Raw genomic sequence first — 16,416 nt, forward strand, 5'->3', positions numbered from 1 at the left:
CATTATCCCAGGGATTCAATAAAGGCTACACTGAGTGAACAAACAACACAGGTATAACTCACACCTTCTTCCTCCTAACTTTAGTTTTCCTACTGATTTTCTTGTAGCTTTAAATATTGACTGGGATTCATAAAGGTTACCACAAAGTGTAGACTACATGTACACTTATTGTAATCTTTCTGAGTGACTAGAAGGCAAAAAATTGTGGTAGGAGTGTTCTTGAGTACATATTGTGTACACTTAGTGTAGGTATTATTCAATCTGGGCCTATGTTTAATTATTGTAAATGCTTTCATGTAACATTTGTATTTGACCAAGTTTTGGATCTGTTCTCCCTGGGCCTCTGCTGAAAATAGGCCCTACCCAGTTGGGCTATCCTGAAAGAAAAAAGTAAAATAAATGAATAATTTGCACTCACTTAATGTTATTTTCTTGAATCAAACAAATGAGCATTCTATGCACTTTAATGGATTCTCAAAAAAACTTTGGTGGAGAAAGCTTCCATCAAACATAAAAGACAAGAGAGGTACCTTGCATTAAAATGCTTCCAAGGCTAGATTTACCACCTATCCCACTTTGCGAGGGACAGTCCCTCTTTAGGCAGTTGTGTCCTGCAATAAAATTGAAAGAATGGCAAATGTCCTGAGATTTTAGGACAAACATATTTCCTATATTTTATGTATATTTTATATTTTATGTGCGGCAGCACACAGTGTGCAGGTGGTTAATTGTCACACCACAGCAAGCAAGGTTCCGGTTCGATTTTCGTCTCGGGGCTCGGTGTGTGTGTGGCATTTGTTGTTCTCCTGTGTTGTGGTGGGTTTTTCCTCCCCTCCACTCCCATTCCAAATCATTCCAACATCATCTGGACATGCATCTCCCCAGGCCTCCACTGAAAACAGGACCTGGTGGAACCTTCCAGTCTTTCCCAGTCAACAAAATAAATAATAAATAAATAAAAATAGTTACATAAAACAGTTATTCTGTATCTGAAAAACCTAAATGTTATAAGAAACATAATGAGCAACTAAAATGCTACAAGAATAAGCTTTTATTTAGGTAAAAAGTGAAGTTCTGTCCTTTGTACTGGCTGTGGGTATGTTTCGCCCTGCAAAATCTGACGTTTGCACCAAAAATGTCCCACTTTGGTCATTTGAAAAGGTGGCAAACCTATCCAAGGCTATCTCACTGAAACAGAGGAAAGGATTCATTTCTACTGACATCAAACTGGGCTCAACTCAGTATACGTGAGTTAGAATTAGCTATGAAGGGTAAAACACTAACAGCTATCTATTTTCTGTTATGGACCTGATGAAGTCTTAACCAAGTGAGACAAAACACGCTGAATAAACAGTGGACTTCTGCTTGTTTCGAAAGTACTGGTATTTTTTTTCTTTGGTTATTTACTGCATAAATGAAAGTCAGTGTCAGTCTCTAGTGCTACAAAAATAAGCGTGGCTTCCAGGTTAAATGCAGATCTCAAGTATTTAAAGATAATGGTCCTCCTGATCCCTTGAGTTCTTTGTTTCCTATTACTACTTCTAAGTTCTGGTCATTGTTCATCTGCCTCATGCACTCATCATTGCATTTCCTTTGCTTCCATGTAATTCTTGTTAGGGGTTTGAGCTGGAAAGACAGGGAACATGAGCTATCGTATTGCAATCAGCAAAGGATTTTTCAGTAATACCTTAAGAAGCAGTATATTTGCAGTCATATGCAATGTGCCACACACACACACACACACACACACACACACACACACACACACACACACACACACACACACACACACATATTTTTATATATGCTTCTTCATTTTGTGCCAGAGACATGGATGCACATCTTATGGCTGTCCAGTTTACATCCTAAAGATGATGCTGTGTACCTTCAAACCACCTGGTCACTACCACAGCCCACTATGCAATGGCAGGGCACAACCCTGTAATGATCTGATATCTGAATCTTTGTTTGGACAAAAGAAACACCAACAAAAATGCTGTTGGCTGTTTTGTCCTTCTCCTTGTAAATCATACCATTTTTGTAATGTGAAACCCCTCTGCACAAGAAGCTGTACTGCCAGAAGGAGAATGAGATAACTATGCTGACCCCACTGGACTCAGTCTCATAAGGCTAAGCTGTGCTGGTTTATATGAAATTGCAAAGCCTATAATATTATAGTATTTTAACTTGCAATTCTTGATCTAACATACTACCTTGTCTTAATTTAAATTCCTATCCTTCAGGATGGCAAGTCCTACCATATACTGTTTGCCGGCTTTTTAGTGTTACTAGGGAAATAGAACTCAATGTACCATGTGAAATAACATTGCAGCTAATTGTCTGCTGTAGTGTTACATATTGCTATATATCTATATTAAAATTGTTGTCCCTTTAACCCTGTATTGCAAAAATTATAACTATTTTGAGATGGGCTCCATTATTCTTTGTTTTAGTTTCCATTGCAAAATAAGTAAAATTTTCTTCCCATTTCTGTATGGCTGAATAAAAGAAAAATAACTATTTTAAACTACAGTCCTTATGAGCAAATGAGGTTGACATTTGGCAAGCTGCTCATGTTTCAGATTTGGCTTGTGTCCTGTATACTCATCCGTTCATATGTATATGTTTACTTTAAAATCTGGCAGTACAGAAGCTGCAAATTGTCCTTAGCAATGGGTTACTGCATGAATGAATAACATTTTTAAACTATATCCTGTCTCCTCCCTTTCCATCTGGGGCTTCTAGCACAAAAAAACATTATAGCAGATTGGGCACACTGGATAATAACCCATTAAGTGTACACTTCATTTTGCTTATGAGCTTCTTGTCAATTATTAAATGTGTGCACTGATTTATTGCTAGTTTTGTTCACTTTCGCAATGATACTTGTTCAGTATTATAAGGAAATCTGCATTTGTGGTATGCATTATTAGATCATTTAATTGTTCCTAGAATTGCCTACGTTGTGTTAGACTTTGCTTGGAAGCCTTCTGTTTTAATACTGCAAATTGATTTTTTTTAATTGCACTAAAATACTGAGTTTGCAGTAGGCCACATATTAATGTGGTCAGTAGTAATAGTGTAACCTCTCAGACCATAGGCCTGTGTTGTTTTATACAAGCAGATCTTCCCACTAACATCCTCTCCTCTCCTCTCTTGTTGTTAACATACTGTTAAGACAATATAGCTCACCCTCTGTGTCTCACAAACATTTCATTATTTCTCCAGGCACAACTCTTGTACTCTTCACAGTATATACTCTATTCAAAAAAGCTAGAAATCTTCTAGTTAAAACTCAGTTGATCTGCCCTCTTTCCAAACACACACACATGACATTATGGCCATGGACTCAGCTGTCTTCAAAAATAGCACTTTTTATGTTCATGTGTGTACTTTTTCCTCCCTATTTCACCTCACTCATGCTCTTGTTCACTCACTTAAGAGTTGCATCCAACTCACAGAACGACTACACAGACACAGTCACCACTACCCACAGAGTCTCTAAGGTAAGGGGGATCAAAGTAGGTTTCTAGGTTTTTCTTCCATATCATAGATGCATGCACTTACACCTATGACAATTTAGTGTTCCTAAATCACTATATTGCATATCTTTGGAATGTGGGAGAAACCCATGTGAATGCAGCATGGACATGTAGACTCTGGACAGAAGGCACCTCAGCCAAGAACCAAACCACAGAACCTACTGCTGTGAGGTAGCGATGCTACCTATTGCACCACTGCACCACCTGATCCCCTAGTCAAAATAAATGCTTACCCATACTTATTCTGAAAGGGCCAGTTTCTGAGCTTCTCATATAAACCCTTCCAGATGAGAACCATATCGCGGTTTGTCATCTGGAAATTCAAAACATGGAATTCTGAAACCAAATCTACAATATTTATATGTAATTATTCTCAATGCAAACTGCAGTGAATCAAGGATAAAAATAATAAGTTTGGGAGTGAAAGAAGCAAAGCTCCTGCATGGGAATTGCACATCTTAACAGCTATTACTTTATTTTTGATGTTGTTCAGAATTTTGTAGTCAATATTTAGAAGTGAATTGGTCTACAATAAGTTTTAGACAAATTTTGATGTGTAGCTGAAATGCTTTCTGCTGGAATACTGTATATTTCCAACATTTTAAAAAATTATACCTTTGAACATTTATAAAACTCTGCAAGGAGTATATGTGGGCCTGAGGCCTTACCTGGCCTTTAATTTGTATATAGTATCATAAACCTGTTGATGAATGGGTATAAGTTCAGGATGCACTGCTTTATTTAATTCAGTGATCTCAAAATTGCAAAACAAGCTTTGGACTGAGACAAACATTAGATTACAAAGGGTCAATTAGTAATGCTTAAAGAATTTTGATATTTTTTGACGTCTCACTAATAAACTGGCTTACATAATAATCATAATCAGTGCCATGGCATTTAGGGACAAAGGCCTAACTATGGTCCAGGCAATCCAGGTTACATTGGCAGCTTGACATCTGAGCTGCTGGCAGGAGGGCTGAGCCCATTCAGGTTGGAGAACATTCAAAAAGTCACTCCCTGAAGGGGAGACATGGCAAACATAGAGGAGTAGTCCTAAGATGTCAATAAATGCAGGGTGCAAAATGGACAAAGAAGAGTAAATCATAATAACCCCCTTCAGCGGCAGAAGCAGTCCCTGGCACAGGCCCTCAAATGCCATTAAACTCTACGCTCACCTTAACTCAATTGGAGAAATCCAAGGGAAGAGGGAGAAAACAGGTAAGCCTGGTGATGGATGAGGGTTCTGGGATAGCCATAAGGAATGAAGCAGAGGAGGTGAGGGGGAAAACGTATCTTACGACTGATTAGTTTCATTAGCAGATCATGAAATGTCTTCTGTTTCAGTCATTATATACAGTATATTGAGGTATATATCTAAGTTTATTGTTCAGTTCTCGGAGAAGAGACAAAAAAAATCTACTGCAGTTATAGGAATGGTTCCTTATTCTTTTATTTTTTGTGGGGGTTTAAAACAATAGATAAACAAATCAATTATAAAACAAATTATAAAACAAACAAATAGCTATTTACATAGGTCTACAGCTGATCAATACATCAAAGTTATACATCAACAAAAAATAATATTTTTCAAGCAAATCTTTAAGTTTAAGCCAAGATTTATATGAATGTGTAGTATTAGAAGTTTTCATCTTTATAGTAACCAATTCACTACTACAAACAATTTTTGCCATACTAATAAATTCAACAGTAGAGGGGGTAACTTTACTTTTGCAATTTTTAGTAATTATTTTTGTGGTTATAGCAAGAATAGACCAAAGTAGAGGCACTCTGGTTTCTGGAATTATCTCAGGAAATGAAGCATTAAATAAATAAAACTAAAGATTTACAAATAGTATTACATCTATCTGAATCACAGAGCTTGAATGAAGTTATTCATTTATTTCCAAAAAGGGGAGATGACTTCACATTCACATACCATATGCGTCCAATCAGCTATTATTTCAGAATCCTTATTTTTTAATGGAAACTTAGAAGTCTCCCACTTTTAGAGTCATTATCTTACGTGAAAATGTCCTGACACATGTATCTATGATTTTATTTAAAGAGCTGTTAAAGAGATCTTTATTATGTTTTGTTTGGTTTTATAAGTGCATTAAGTAATACAATGTTATTCCTTGCTGTTGCTGTAAATAGGAATTTTACTGTTATGTGAATTTTGCAGGTAACAATAAAAAAAATAATTATACAGTTAATGCTAAGACAACTGACAAGCTAAATCCACAATTGGCAAAAATATAGGGTGACCACCTGCACTGCTGGTTACCTGAGATGGATTACAGGCTTGGGCACCTGATGGCCATCCAGGAAAGAGGGATGAATACATGTCTGCACAACTTCTTCATCAGAAGGCTTTGGCATAATCACACTTCCCAGTGGTGGCTTGGATTGAACTGAGTAACTACACTCCTCTATCCCTACTAGTGAGCCCGGTTTCTTCCTTAGTGTGCCAGCCTTTGGCTGTATTATTTGCGGCTTTTTTCAACCGCCTCCAGTGAAGGATGAGCAACAGCCTAAAAGGCAGCTAGCCTTAACCATTACTTTGAGACATATCCTGTAGCCGATATTATCAGCTCTATTATCTGTGGCTTTTCTCAACCTTCTCCAGTGAAGGATGAGCACCAGCCCGAAAGGCAGCCAGCCTTAGCCATTACTTTGAGACATGTCCTGTAGCTGATATTATGTATGTTAATTCTATCTCCTAAAAACTGTACTGTTTGATACACAAATATACATTGCTTTTGTTTGTATCTGTAGCTGTAAAGCTTACTGTCCTCACTGACACACCTGAACAAAGTCTTGCAAGTAGCTTTCTCTCTGTGGTGCAGACACTTTTTACTTATCGAGTCTCACCTCTATTCCAGCACTTGATTTTTTTTAGTTTTCCCCCTAGCATACCTCTCTTTTGTCTAATACTTTCACGTTTTACTATATTTCCTTCCCGCTTAACAGAAACATTCTCACAAGGAACAGAGTTCTCTCCCTCTAGCCTACTACAAGTTACTTCATGGTAGATATCTTGTTACATGTTCTTTCCCGAACACCCCACCAGTACTACACTGTAATCTCTTCTACTCCCTTGCCCCATTAGAAAATACATAGTAACTTATGCAAAACTGACCTGTTAGTCTACATCAGCTTACTGACAGTTTTTTGTTACTGCACTGTCCTACAGTTTAAACCCACTCCATTCACCCTCGCTACGCTTGGGCTTAATCTGCTCCCCTAACCTACCCCATTCCCAACCACCCCCACTATCACTAAATTTATAGTCACTTAGCCACTTCTTCTCCTGTCGCAAACACCTCCTCTTGCTTACTCCCCACCCTCTCACACAGTCTCCATAATCCATCAACTCCCCTTTTACATCCCCTCCCTTAAACTTTTCTCTCTAATCCACTCCCATATCTCCTCAGCCACACCTACACCAATACTCTCGCTAACAGTTCCACACCTCCTACTCTCGACTTACCTTATCTGAGCCTACCCCACTTCCTTACACTCTAACATGCAACTCTACCTCACAGTCCCGTACATCTCTATTGTAATATGCCTTCTCTACCTAACCTCTACTGCCTCAAACCTCTACATATATCAATTTCAAAACCAACACTCCCATTTCACATACTAGCACAACATATCAACAGCCATACTTGCACTATAGTAATATAAGTCCCCAACTGTTCCAAACTCCAAACTTCCATCTATTTTCCCCTAAACATGCTGAGCCCTCACAACCTCACTTTCCCAACATCAGATTCCATCTAATTATCTGCAAACAAAATAATCTTTTACTCCACAGTCTTACACACATAAAACTACAGGCAGAGATCCACCCCAGCCCAGGCCCAAACTGTACATTACCCACTTCTCAACTACAACTCCTACTCCCAGTAAACCAATTCCTCTCAGACCTTAACATCAACTCACCCCTACCAAAAGTTTCAAATTCAGATCTATTGATTACTAACTTTAATGTAAGGAGCATCGTAAACAAAACCACTGAATTTCATGCTATCTTGGCCACATACTCTCCAGACATAGCAGTCATCACCAAAACCTGGCTAAAACCACACATCAAAGACTCAGAAATAGCATACACCACTTATAATGTTATAAGACATGACAGACTAAAAAATAAAGGTGGAGGTATTGCAATCATGTATAAAGACTCCCTAATGCTAGACAAACCAAACTGCTCACCACCTGACATCCCCAATCCAGAAATCCTCATCTCCTGCCTGAATATAAATGCCCAAACATCCATAATAACCATTGCTACCTATATGCCCCCTGGAAATAACCTTCACAACATAGAACTTCTTCTGTCCTGGTCTTTCTCCTATTTTTCACAAGAAAATATCATCTTAGGAGATTTTAACCTAGACTGATTCTCCTGTTCCTCTAACAATGTGTCAGACTTCATCAACCTCTTTAATTTCTCCCGAATCATAAACTCCCCCACTCGCTCCGATAAACACAGTAAAAATCAATCACTACTAGACTGGATATTAACTAAGCCAAACTTCAACCACCAATTTGGCTGCCTTCCCATAAGCATTAGCAACCACACCCCCACATTTCTGCTACACAAAAAACTACATATCAAACCTCACAGTCTATTTAAATACATACGTAGCAAAAAACATTTCTTCCCCACCCTATTTAATCAGCTACTTCTCAACTGTGACTGGTCACCACTAACATACCTACAACTAGATCATTCAGTAGAATTCTTTAACCATAATTTCCTTGAAATCCTAAATAGTCTTGCCCCAACAAGAAAAAATTGCACCAAAGCAAAACTGCCATGGCTATCCCCCAGAACAAAACTACTAATTAAACAAAGGGACAAAGCAAGAGCCCTCTACCTATCCTCCAAAGACAAATCTATGCTTATACATTACCAGCAACTTAGAAATCAAACTAAGGCAAATATCAACTAGGACAAAAAATATTACTTCCAATCCTCCCAACAAAAAGACCTACAAAACCCTCAAAAATTCGGGCAGAATATCAACCTCCTCCTCAATCCTGGCAGACCCCCTGCCCCCTCTCCTTCCACTTCAAATACCTCTGAACCTCTAGCCTCTCAGATCAAGTCATACTTCATAAACTCTATTTCTAGCCTGTTACAATGCAAGCAAAACTCTCCACTCACTGCCCCCTCCCCTGCATCTAACTCAACAGACTCCCTCTATTTTAAACCTACTCAAACATCCTTTATTAAAAATCTTCTAAGCAAGCTAAAACCTTGTAGCCTTGCTGCTGACCAGTTGCCAAACGAGTTCCTAAAAATCACAGCCCCATCTATTGCCTACCCTATCTCAGTACTAATCAATCGGTCTATCTCCGAACAATATGTGCCCAACCTCTGGAAAATAGTCCACATCACCCCTCTCCACAAGGGTGGCTCCTCCACAGAGATTGCAAATTTCTGCCCTATAGCAATACTCCCACCCATAGCCAAAATCCTTGAAAAATGTATTCACCAACAACTCCTAGAACACCTTACATCAAATAACCTTCTAGCTAACACACAGCATGGTTTCTGCCCCAAACACAGTACTAACACTGCCCTTATTGCTTTCTCAAACACCATTCACCATCTTATGAACAATGGTGAGTTTGTCTCTGCTGTATTCCTAGATATGTCAAAGGCTTTTGACACCATATCCCACCAACTTCTCCTAAACAAACTTGCCACTTTCAACCTCAGTCAATCAACCCTTTCTTGGTTCCACAGTTACCTATCAAACCAACAACAGGCCACCAAATGGGATCAAAACCTCTCTCTCCTTTACTATCTGTCAACACAGGTGTTCCCCAAGGGCCCATTCTGAGCCCCCATCTGTTTATCATTTTTACAAATGACCTCATGTCAGCTACCAAATTAGCCACAATAATACAGTACGCTGATGACACTACTCTCATTGTATCTGCCCCACCCCCCTAGAACTACAGGAAAAGACACAAAAACATTCCAAGAAACAGAATCATTTCTTAAAAGCCATCAACTTATTCTCAACCCTAAAAAGACTAAGATAATAAACTTTACAAACAAAGCTAAAAATAACACCTATCCCCCATCCTTATTCTATCCACAAATGGCACAGAAATTGAACCTACTAACCAGGCCAAACTACTAGTTGTTATCATAGACAAACACCTAAAATTTGACATTCATATGTCCCAAACAATCAAAAAAGGTCCATGCAAAACTCAGTGCTCTCTACAGAGCAAAACCAAACTTAACACCTCAAGCAAGACTAGCCACAGCTAGATCTCAGCTTCTGCATGCACTACTATACTACTCACATATTTTCACCAACTTACGTAAAAATGACCTTCAAAACCTAGAATCCTGCTACAACAAAATAGCTAAGTTTGCAACCAGTCTCCCTCATAAAGCTCATCACTGCACTGATCTAAAACAATTTAACTGGCTAGAACTGCCTCACCTCTTAACTTTAAATCAACTTGTCCTCAACCACAAAATTATTCAAAACCCTCTCACCTGCCCTACCATTTCCTTCCTTGTCCAGCTTCAAACTTGCAACAGAGCCCTCAGATCCTCCAGCAGACCACTGCTCAAAGTTACTCAGACCCGGAACTCCCACGGAGACTCCCTCTATTGAAACAAAATTGTTAAGTACTGGAATTCCCTCCCTTTAATCTTACAAAGTACCCCATCCTCTTCTGATTTCAAATGTAGGCTAAAAGAACACATCAGTATAACAACTGATTATGCCCATATTGCTCTCCTGGATAATTTCCTTTACCACCTTTCACGTGTTACTTACTTATCCTCTCTCTCTTCTAAAAATACTTTTCTTCCCTCATTCTCTGCATTTACCCACTACCTCTCTCCCTCTTACTACCTCTTTACCTCCTAAGCACTCTATATTCTCCTCTTCTTTCTGCCTGAATCCTCCCCTTACTGTTCGCCTCCTATATTAATATGCAATTTAACAAATGATCCTTTACATTTCTTATAACTCTGTAATATAATTTCCTAAGGATGTACTACTCTGTTGATTCTCTGTTTTATGTAACTATTTTAGTGCTAATCAAATGTTTTATATTGTTTTGTACATTAATGGAGCTGTTCTCCCTGGGTCTCCGCTGAAAACGGTTTACCAAGCTTAGTCGGACTCTACCCGGTAAACAAATGCAAAATAAAATAAATAAATAAATAAAACTCCATTTTACACCATGTGCATGCTTAAAAGGTAAAGCAGAGGCAGTTTTTTTTTTAAATAAGAGACAAATTAAATCCTTCCTAAAATAAAGAAATCTTATCTTATTTATAATTTTATGACTGGATAAGTGGCTAGTCAACTGATTCATTTTAAACACTACCCTGGCAAAAATGCAAAAAACAATATACGACAGGAAGTAATACATACAACTTTTCTTTTACAGTGTGGGATATAGGCAATATAAACAAACTATGTAAAATATACTGACAACTACAATTCTAAGGAATATATTAACAACAAGGACGCATTACACTCCACGTGAATTGATTATCCAGCAAATAAAATGACTGAAGACGTTTGTATACAATAGTTTGTGTGGCTCTATTAGATACAATGAGAAATGAGGGAACAGTTTATCTGTCCTAACTTAATACTGTTCTATTGCACTGTAATCAAAGGAGAAGAAAGATTAAGGAGGAGTGCTACAGTAAATAAGTGTTTGCAGAGGCACATTCAGTGGTTGGTGTAATTATATATAGTGAAATACTTTAATATGGAGTCTGTGATATTTATTTAGTGGTATACATTGATTATTATTCTGTGTTCCAAAAGCAGGCACATGCATTCATGTTCTGAGGATCTATACAGACTTCTGTCCTGAATTTTCAGATGTTGAAGAGCTTACAGATACCTGAGGGGAGATGGTTTCAGTTGGCTGATGTTAGTTTTAGAAAGCCTTTTTTTCCACACAACCTTTAAGCACTGAGTCCTGTTAATCAGTAAGATCCTGGATAGAACTACTTGTGGTAGCCCATAATCTTTCTTATACCTGCTTGGCCTCCTGGCAGAGGGTAGAATACTATGGAAAATGGTGATAAAGCCCTTAGAGCACCTTAGATCATCCCTTCATACAACAGAGTTGCTGGGTAATTGTGGTAATTTCTATTGTCTCCCTCTGATTTAAAAAGTTGCAGCTACAAATCTTGTCTGGTTTGTGTTAAATGATCACACACAGACAGACAAATAAGTCATATAATGACAATATCAGTTCTTTATTTTAGGGCAGATAAGCACTGCAATTTTTTAGATCATAGCTGAGTATATACAGTTTGTTAACAATAGTAGGAGGATCAGGACCTAGGATTCCCATTCTGGTTGGTTGGCTTTAAGGATCCCCCCAACTAAACCAGAGGGGTGTGATGAGGGATTGTGTCAGTGGGTGTAACCATCCCAGAGTGGGGAATCCCAGGGGACCCTCATGTTTTTTACATCATCAAAGGAACACATAAAATTACAGATGGATCCTAACATGGATACAGACAGATATGTCTAACATGAAGCTTTCAAGGAGCACATAAATAAAATTACAGATGGATTATAATATGGATACTAATTGATGCATCTAACATGATGCTTTAATTATAACACATATACTAGGCAATGCTTTCTCCTCAAAGGTTTCATCAGATGTACCCTCTTTTATGTATAATTTCAAACAAATGTCTTGTAAGAGTTACGGAGCATTGCTTTGTTTTACAAAACTACATAATTGGTAGTTGGTTCTGTAAACAAGAGAGCTCATTTGCTTAAAACTGTGGAATATCAAGTATGAGCCACAGTGCTCATTTATATGGGGCTTAGTTAAATAGTGAATGTGTATCTGACTGCCAATACAGTTGAGCCTGCCTAAGTGGTATTTTCTTACTTTTTATTTCATTGTTGCTGACCATAGATTACTTTTTCCTGCTTTTAAGGAGCTCCAGACCTTTTGCAATAGTGTGAACCAAGAGAATCATGTGCAGTCAGTCTCAGTGCCTAAAATGGCTGACTAAAAGTATCATTCTTAGCCATCCTTATGACTCGCTTTTATGAAGTTGGAAAGTGCCAAGACTATAGTCCCACTTCTTAAGAGTATTGGTCTTAAGGGCTAAATCATCTACAGTATATACAGTGTAAGAAACAATTGTGACATTGAAATCTTTAGAGTTTTGCAATGTAGAGTTAGTACGTCCAAAACATTAAATAATTAGAGCCTGCGTTTACCATGTCACGTTCATCTAAAAAGTAAAGGTAATAAATAATAAATAATTAGGAATAAAAGTAATAACTAAATAGAAATAAATGATTCACCATCACACCATCACAGTCTTTATGTCCAACCACTGTGAGATATGACAGCAGCTCCAAATGTGTTGTGTGATGAGTAGGGGAGAAGGTTTCCTGGGATTCCCCAGTGTGTGATGGTTACACCCACTGACATAATCCCTCCCCACACCCCTCTAGTTTGGGTGGATGGATCCTTAAAGCCAACCAACCAAAATGGGAATACCAGGTCCTGACCCTCTTAATTTTGTTAACTAACTGTATAAAAACAACTATGATGTAATTCATTGTAACACACTGCAGCACTCATCTGTTTGTAATCATTTAACATGAATAAGACAAGATTTGTAGCTACAGCTTTTGGAGTCAAAGGAACACAGTAGAAAGGACCATGATTACCCAACAAGTGCATTGTATGAAAGGATTATCTAAGGTGCTCTAATGGTTTCACCACTATTGTTTTTATTGTCAAGCAGTAATGAGCCTCCTTTACTTAAAAAGGTAGCAAAGTGTGGCAGTTTAGGTTAAAATATTAAGTCTATGAATTGCTAACAAAATTCATATTTTAATTCCTGAATCTCTCAGCCTTTGTTTATGTGACTGTAACCAAATCACTTAACCAGGCAGCTAACTTAGAAAACGAATGTCCATTAATAGCTAGAGTGAAATTGAGTCTTCAGAGAGTAATAGAGACGAGGACTTCATTTCATAATAAGTAAGGTGTAATGGAATGATAGAATTTGCCCATCTGCGGTGGTGCAGCGGTAGCATTGTTGCCTCACAGCTAGAGGTTCTCCCATTCGATTCTCGGCTGGAGTGCGGGGAGTGCCTTCTGTGTGGAGTCTGCATGTCCTCCTCATGGTTGGGTGGGCATTCGAAAGACATGCGTAAATGGGCGTGCCTTCGTTGAAGGTTGAACGTCGAACTGACAATCATTAGCAGACCGGAGTTCCGCTGTGGCGACCCCTAACCAGGAAAAGCCGAAAGACAACAACAATGGAATGATAGAATTTGCTAGAGAGTAGTAGGAAAAATCATTACAGAGGGTATTATACATTTTGGTGGTAAATAAGTATAAGAAGTAATTGCTGGTTTATTGCTTGAGTTTATAACATGACAATAATGCCTTCTTTGCTCAGCAAGAACTATAAATCTCCAAAGTTATAGGAGAAGAATTGTTGTCTCTGGGTTATCTAAGGGAATCGGAGCAGAGCGTATTCATGTCTTGGCAATAAGTTGCTTTTTGATATTGTTATTCTGAAGTCTGTTGTGAGATAAATGGCATATTTGTCAGCATATTTTAGATTTGTAAGAACCTTTGAGATTTATGCCTAGGTGAATACCTACATATTTATAAGATTGTACTGGGTGGATAAGGATGTTCCACGGGTCTTTAGATGTCGGCTGAAGTGTTAGTTAGACATTCTGTTGTACAAAATATTAAATAGTGCTTGTTTCATTTGAGCTGACTATTAAATTTTGGTTGTGGAACCAGTGACATAACTGAGTGCATTGTTCCTGATTTCAGGACTGTGGTTCAGAAGTAGAGATTCCTGATTATTAGGCAGATTGTTAGCATAAATAATCATTTTAAGCAATGATTAAACCCCCATCATAACTTCATAATTTATCCATTATACATAACATTATAAGTATAGTCAGTGGTTATAAGAAAATCAGTTATTGATTAAATCAGAACAAAAATCATGCTAAGAAGATGAAAGAGTTCTATTAAACTGCAGCTATGACAGAAGATGAGAGTGTACAATTTTCTCTGGTATTTTTCTTAATATAGGTAGTTTTGATACAAGCCATCAGTGGTTGGGATCAGTAGGCTTGAATGTTTTTAGAAAGGATGGATGATGAAAGTTTTCCATTGAGAAATGAGAAGTGAATAAATCTAATTGCAGAGAAAAGTTAAAAAAATTAGACTTTCAAAAAAATACACACACATATATATATATATATATATATATATATATATATATATACATGTACAGATCTAGATATACACATACATACAAATACACACACACACACACACACACATATATATATATATATACATGTTTGCATACATATACATATGTGTGTGTGTGTGTGTGTGTGTGTGTGTGTGTGTGTGTGTGTGTGTGTGTGTGTGTGTGTGTGTGTGCAGATATCAGTGTATTATATATACAGTTTTCTGTGTGTGTGTGTGTGTGTGTGTGTGTGTGTGTGTGTGTGTGTGTGTGTGTGTGTGTGTTTGTTTGCATGTATTTATTTATTTATTTATTTTATTTTACATTTGTTTACTGGGATGATCCGACTGTGACAGAGGCCATTTTCAGCGTAGGCATGGGGAGAAAAGCTCCAGCCTAAGCTTACATGCAAAATTATCACATCAAGTAAAAGAAATTATAAACAAAAAACAAGTGTTAACACATTTACAGGATAAAAATGTAAAAACAAAAATATATACATAGTATCAAATAGAAGAAGACTTCAAAACACTTGAATATAGACAAATATATACGGTTGCACTTATATATGTGGAGGAACATAACATTAGTTAGGAAATTAAGTAGGGAGCATTACTGAGGCAAAGTAGTGCATAATTAGTAATACTTCTGTGGTGGGAGCTGCATCTAGGAATGCAACTACTTATAAAGAAGTAGTGTTGTTAGAAAGGATATATTAACAGAGTTAGTACATACAGCCAAATTGTATAAGTAATGCTAAGTTAATAATTAACCTAGAGTGTTACATGTGCAAAGCCAGGACTCAAATATAAATATATATATATATATATATATATATATATATATATATATATATATGTATATATAAATCCAGCAAACAGCACAATTAACAAAGCCAGGGCCAGCCGATATCTAATTCCAATGTGTCTTCAGCGTATGTAACAAATGCCAAACAAAAGCATGAATTAAAGATTCAACGTGATTCAAACACTGAAACAATTCTAGTGGCTTAGCTTAACAGCGTGCCAGCGTTTCAGTGGATGTGCATAAAAATCATGCTCCAAACCAAATACTAAAAGTATAACTACATTTATTCAGCTTGTAGAAATAAAAACAATAAAATTATTGAGGGATAAGCGCTTTCGGGTTACTCCAAAAAACCCTTCTTCAGATCCATGTAACTTGTGCCGTTCGGCTTTGGACAAGGCACCAGCTGTCCTTAAAGATACCAAGATGTTCCATGAGAAGTTGAGTGAATATATCAGTATGAAAAGGGACCAGAAGAAACATATCATGATCAGCATGGACATTAAGAATTTATTTACCAGTATCCCCAATGGTTATGGAATAGCACCACTAAGACGTTTTTTATGGGATGAAGGCACGTATGAAGAGAGGCAAGTTATAGTTCTGTGTGACTTAATGGAGATAATTTTGAACAACAATGTCTTCATGTTCAAAGGGAAATATTGTATACAGCTATGTGGTGTAGCGATGGGTACGGCATGTGCCAATAGCTATGCAAACATAGTCTTGGCACACTGGGAGTATAGAGTGATTTATCAAGACAATCCATGGAAGAACTACCTA

This window comes from Protopterus annectens, chromosome 9.part0 (genome assembly GCF_019279795.1).
Source record: "Protopterus annectens isolate FY-2018-M chromosome 9.part0, PAN1.0, whole genome shotgun sequence".
NCBI lineage: Eukaryota > Metazoa > Chordata > Ceratodontiformes > Protopteridae > Protopterus > Protopterus annectens.